The sequence below is a fragment of the Phalaenopsis equestris genome, unplaced genomic scaffold, assembly GCF_001263595.1.
Source record: "Phalaenopsis equestris unplaced genomic scaffold, ASM126359v1 Scaffold000893, whole genome shotgun sequence".
In the NCBI taxonomy this organism is placed as follows: domain Eukaryota; kingdom Viridiplantae; phylum Streptophyta; class Magnoliopsida; order Asparagales; family Orchidaceae; genus Phalaenopsis; species Phalaenopsis equestris.
The window spans coordinates 116,561-123,029 of record NW_018165332.1 but is presented as its reverse complement, the minus strand read 5'-3'; the positions used below and the strand labels follow the sequence as shown (position 1 = coordinate 123,029).

General features: G+C 31.3%; 1 protein-coding gene across 1 annotated transcript in view; it reads left to right on the top strand.

Annotated features, from left to right (window-relative positions):
• The window catches only part of LOC110032239 (uncharacterized protein At4g18257-like), a gene marked incomplete in the record, with an annotated part of 39,003 nt that overhangs the window by 202 nt on the left and 32,332 nt on the right, over nt 1-6,469 (top strand).

Sequence of the window (6,469 nt, the reverse complement as noted above, 5' to 3'; positions counted from 1 at the left end):
CGACAGAAGGTTAATTTTTTTATTCCTTTCCAGTCTCTTTCTTACAAATCTGGCAAATGTTTTTGTGACAACTGAATAGTTTGACATGGTGCTTTCGTATTTTTTTTAACTGAAGTTAACCTTTAATCTGTTTATTTAGTAATGTAAGTGAAATTAGGGTTTCCAATGATGCGTGGCACTTCCAATTTTCCTGCTTTTGTTTTGTGACGATGGAAAAACTAAGGCTTTTTTTTTTTACTTACTATATTTGCTAATCTTTTTCATTTTGTTCGCTATAAGTAATGTTCTCTTGGAAATGGAATAAAAAATTCCCTGTGCACAACTTGGAACAATGCATGGGCATAATTTGGATGTAGAGAGCACTCAATTGAAATTAAATATTATCATTCATTTAATAATGAATTAATAGTAATTATAGTGTACATGAATTCTAATTTATGGAAATAGGGTAATAATTTTGAATATTCAAATACAAATCTAATCATATAATATTAAAATTTAAGCTTATTCTTATCCAGAAGATGTTAAAAATCTAATAAAAAATAGGAAACTCACCCAAAAAAGTGAGCCTAAAAGGGCTTGAAAATGGGGCCATTTCAGTTTTTTTATGGTCCAACATGACTTACTGTAATTTGCTTATGATTGCTCGGGCGTTTTTAGAATTATTTGGCTCTTTTGAATGTTTGTATTGCATCAACTCTTTTGAGGTTGAAAGAACTTTCTTTAAGTGTTAAAGTCGATGCAATCTTTCAATAATTTACATGCTAGATTTTGTATTCCTTCCATTGGAGATATGCTAGATTTCATAAGGCTATTATCATCGGAGATATGCCTTTTCACTTTTAAAAAAAAACTTGTTCTTAGCATTTTTCCTTTTTATCACTTCATCTACATCTGAGTGGGATGTTAGAATTGAAATGAAGGGATATGTTATAGAACTTCTTACTGAAGGAGAATAAACAAGCAGTTTTTGACATTTGAATGTTTTTTCATAAGGCACCATTTTTTCAATGTTGAAGAATACTTATAAACATATTAGGAGCATAATTTAGGATGGAAGTATTATAATTATTTTATTACTCATTTTGAATTTTCTATGGTTCTTTTCATATAGTTTTCTATATCTTTTTCGCTCAAATTGTCGAATTTCATACATATTATAACAAAGTCATTTTCATTATACTCTAAAATGTTAAGTACTTCACTTAACATTTATAACATAAGTGTTGCCATTCAACCGAGTTCTAACCTTAGCATGTAAATTATGCATATGTTGTCACATAGTAAAATTATAATATGCATATAGCGGTGAAAGGATAAGATCCATAGGCTTTTTAGGACTCAACCATAAATTATTTCAAATTGTGTCTTGCTACTAAATTTAAATAAATGGCTAATATATGCTAATACAATAATTGAAAGTTATATATTCCAATTAAGCAGATAGCTAGATTTATTCCGAATTCCAATCAAACACCAATAAATTTTCAGGGCTTATGTTTTCTCCTTCAATATTGACATTACTTTATGAGTGAAAATGTTATGAAAATTTAAGTGTGCTATTTAATAATTTCCATAAATTTTTATAAAAATAAGAAATAAATTTGATATATCTATGAAATGTTATAGTATTAGGTAACTTATTTTAGAAAATGTTACCACCACTATTATAATACTATGACTCCTAATTGTCTTTTTATAATCCCAATTCAAAACTCATAGAAAAATGAGCCTATGTAGTCGTAAGTCTGGTGATGAGGTGTACAAACTAGCGAGTTTGATAGTTTTCCCATTTGGTCAACAATCCTATTAGTATTCCTTTTTATTGAAGTCTAATAAAACTTATGCTCAAGTAAATAGATGGTTTTATCGTGATCAATTTGACCCATCATGCCACCACCATGCATTTCCCAACCAATTTGATCACAAATAGAGGTTCAAAGAATGCAAAGCCTACTTACAAAAATATCCATCTTGAATTATATCAATAGTTAAAGGAACGAATGATATGCCCGTATGAATGTGATTAGTTAAATGGAAGTTAGGTGTCACGTACTCTTCTCATATTTTGCAAAAATCTGGCACACTAATGTGCATAGAGGTTAAGAGTTAGGAAACATGGGATAATGCATATCATGGTTTTTTTGAATGGTAGTTGTATGCTTCAAGAAATATGTGTACTGTTGAAGTTATTTAGCTTGTTTGATATGTCTATTTTAATTTTTTTGAGTATTTTTTATATTGTTTAACGCTTAATATCATAAATGAAAATGAATTTTTCTAGTATCAAATAGTCATCAAAACATTAAAACTTTAATGAGGGCATACAATAGTCTATCATAAATTGAATACCTCTATTTAATCTCATTTACATTTTATTTGAAGTACGTGAATGGGTATTCTTCTTGGCTAGGTAAGAACACAACCTACCCCATGTCTCATAGGATACCACAAAAGCTTTCCAAATTCATGGAGTTTCAAAACAATTGTTGCAGTTGTTAATGCCTTTATCAATTCAAAGGTTTTGTCAGTTTATGCTGTCCAATTAAACCTTATTTTTAAAAAAAATTTATAAGGGTGGTGTTGTTTTTGAAGTTCCTAATGAATTATTTATAAAATATTGCCAACACATGAAAACTCTCACTTCAAAGATAGAAGTTGATTGACCTATTCAGGATTTTTGATTTTTATTTTTGAGGGATTTAGTTCAACCCCTTAGACAAAATATTACATTTGATTGCATTAAGAAACTCTTTTGGATTAGTATGCAAGTTGTTATATTTTCAATTTTATTCGAGCTATAATTTAATGCCATCAAATTACACCTCCACAAAAATACTAATAAATTGACTAAGCACTTGGCACATTAGTCTCATAATGATATCCAACGCATTTGAAAATTCAAATGGCATTATTGACCGTTCACATAATCTATCAATTCTTTAAGATTCTATTTTATCCATGTTCAAGACTAAGTTGGATTTGGTGGTACCAATTTAGGTATGTGGAATTTATATTTTACAATTATTTTGTTTATTTCTTAAAAAAATATGGCCTATGTCATGCCAAGCATGTAATCCAATTCGAGCATGTAGAATTTACACTTCAAAATTATTTTGTTTATTTTGTGACTCTCAACACAAATGCTGATAAATATATTTTTTTGACAATTGACAATGCGTAAATAACACACGAACCTAAACGACTTTTATAAATTATTTATTTATTAGTACATCTACTTGATAAATAAAGTTTGTATTTCATGGTAATCATTCTATACAGTGATTAAGTTTGTATTTATGAACTTGTTATAAAATAAATGGCTTGCTGACTATCTCTTATAGGAGGAAGCTTCTTGGCTTATTCATTTGGAGCATTAAGCATATGATTTTTGGAAATAAGAGAAGAAATGTCATGTGTGCAGAGTAGGGGACTCAATGATAGTGAGATCGCAAGTATTCAACACATAAGCTATTCTTTGAGAGGCTTATTGAAAAAAAAAAGTTGAATACACTAGGTTAAAAGTGTGTAGGTGTGTGCTCGTGTTGAAACTCAAGATATTTTGGTGGAATAATAAGTACGCGATTGAACAATGGGGCTTGAGTAGAAATAGTCTTCATATTAGTTATAGGATTGCATGGTTACTTATATAAAGCCTTATTAATCTTAGTAAATAAAACAAGGTACTATTGAATTTAATGATATAATTTTTTTCTTGGTCATAATTGATCACATTTATATCATAAATCCATAGACTACTTAGAGGAAATGCACAACATCTGTGGGAAGGACATCACAAAATATCTTATATTTATATTGGATAAGTGCTAGACATTGCTTAGGAATACTTAGGGATATCTGTTCGCGTAAGCAAGGTGTAAAGGAGTAATAAGTTGTTCTGATGTCAAACTAACTTTTTGCAAAATTGCATTCGTCACAATATTCATGAAACTCTCATGTTTGAGATCTAATTTGTTTCGCTTACTTTTGCAAGTTGCTTCCATTGGTAAAATAACAGTGTACTTCCAGTCCTTAGAAGTGGCTAAGGCGCCGATGCAATGGAAGCAGCCGCAAGAAGAAACCTTTTGGATTTTTTTTTATATTTTAAAGTAAATTTAAAATATTTAAATTAAACAAATAATAAATTTTTTTATTATGTTTATAATACATAATTAAAATATGATAGTATTAAGATATTAGATGATACAAAAAAAATTCAAATATTAGCTAGCATTGAGATAATAAACTTCGCATTTGAAATATATACTTGTGCAGCTGCAATATGAAAAATTTGGGAAATGATTTGAAAAAGATATAAGAGGAATTATTCTTATTGATATAAAGAGAGGTATAAATACTCATTACAGGACTTATTGGTAAGGAAAACAATAAAAACAGAATACAGTAGGCAAGGAAAGAAATAATAACAAATATAATAGACAGCTAATCTCTCTAATTAAGGAGATAAAATAAATAGAGATTCTTAAAATCCATCATATAATTTATAATCCTCTAAATATAGAATTATAATAAATATGGAATATAATCATCATTATTTGCGAGATCTTTCAACACTCTTCCTTAAGCTTGCATGAAGATGTCACTCATGACAAGCTTGCTAACTAGATTCTTGTGTTGCACTTTGGAAAGATCTTTTATTAGAATATCTGCTGTTTGGCTAACAGTGGGTATGTAGGACATACATATCACACTACCATCTATCTTCTCCTTGATGAAATGTTTGTCAACTTCTACATGTTTTGTTCTGTCATATAGAACTGGATTATGAGCTATAGAGTGTGCAGCCTTGTTGTCGCAGTAAACTTTTATAAGTGCTGGTATAGGAATCTTCAACTTTTCCAGGAGTCTTTTTATCCATAATAATTCACAGAGTACATGGGCCACCGAGCGGAATTCTGCTTCAGCACTACTTCTTGCTACCGCACTTTGTTTTTAACTTCTCCAAGTAATCAGATTTCCGCCTATAAATGTACAAAACCTGATGTGGATCTTCTATCATTTACGTCTCTTGCTCAATCTGCATCTGTGTAGGTCTCTATTAGAAGATGTTCTCCCTTTTTGAACAAAAGTCCATTTCCAGGAGTTCTTTTGAGATATCTCAAAATTCGGAATACAACTTCGAAGTGAGTAGGTCCAGGTGAATGCATGAATTGACTCACAACTCTTACTGCAAAGACTATCTCAGGTCGAGTGTGAGTCAAATAGATTACTAGCCCTACCAATTTTTGGTAGCGTTCTTTGTCCATTGCCTCATTAGTTGCTGCTGTTTTCAATTTTATATTAGATTCTATTGGCGTATATGCTGCCTTGCAACCTGTCATTCCTGTTTCTTTGAGTAAATCAAGTACACTTGCGCTGACAAAAATTCCCTCCTTGGATCTTGCAAACTTCATTCTGAGAAAATATTTCAGCTTTTCCAAGTCTTTAATATCAAATTCGGCTTCAAGTTTCCTTTTCAGGTCGCTAATCTCCAGAGGATCATCCACTGTCATGATTATGTCATCTATATACACAATCACAATGACTACTTTACTTTCAATGTAATTGATCCAAGATCTCTTTCCCCTTCCTGGTTAAAGCCTCTTAACATCATCTTATCAGCAGTCAATTGTCTTGCAATACGCCAAAGTCCGTAAACTCATTATATTAATGAATGCCCCTGGATCTATTAATACTCTGGAGAGCATGAAGTTGCCGATGTTGACAGAAATATACAACGGACGATTATGATCAGCGGTCCCAAGTAGCAAATCATCATTTTTTTAATGTTATTTTTGCTTGTTCTCTTAATGAACAAACCTCATCCGAGGAAGTACTAGCAAGTTGAGCTAAACAAATTTCTGGATATAGCAAAACTTTTATTAAAGCCTCTCTTATTTCTTTTGATAGGATTAAGGCATCGTATACACTCAACTTAGCATGTAATTTCCTAAGATGGGCTAGTACATTATAGTCCACCTTAATGCTTGTTTCTTCATCTCCCTTTTGGACAGGTATTTCATCGATCGGTGGGACTGGATTATCCTGAATAATTGTTTGTTTCATTGTATTCTTTGGACCCATTCTCGGGGGCAATACTTTTCCGCTTCTCAAATTTATTTCTGTACTTCTTCTGAATCATGACTTGATTTTGGAACTGCCTCTACATGTGCTGGAGTAGCTGATTCTTCTAGGATTCCTTCCGAATCCGAAGACTCCAACTCTATCGCAATTGGCGATCCATGAAATTCAAAGATGGGTGCATCTTCTTCTGAATCATAATTATTATCATCAATATTTTCTCCTGGCTCACCATCACATGTGTCAGAACTTTGTATGATTTAAGAATCATCAGAAAGATTGAGATTAGTATCGGGATTAGGTGAGACATAACCAATTATATAATCAACAGAAACAGTTAAAACGTAGCCAAAGTCGAAATCCATAGTATTACGTGCCCCTGGTGGAG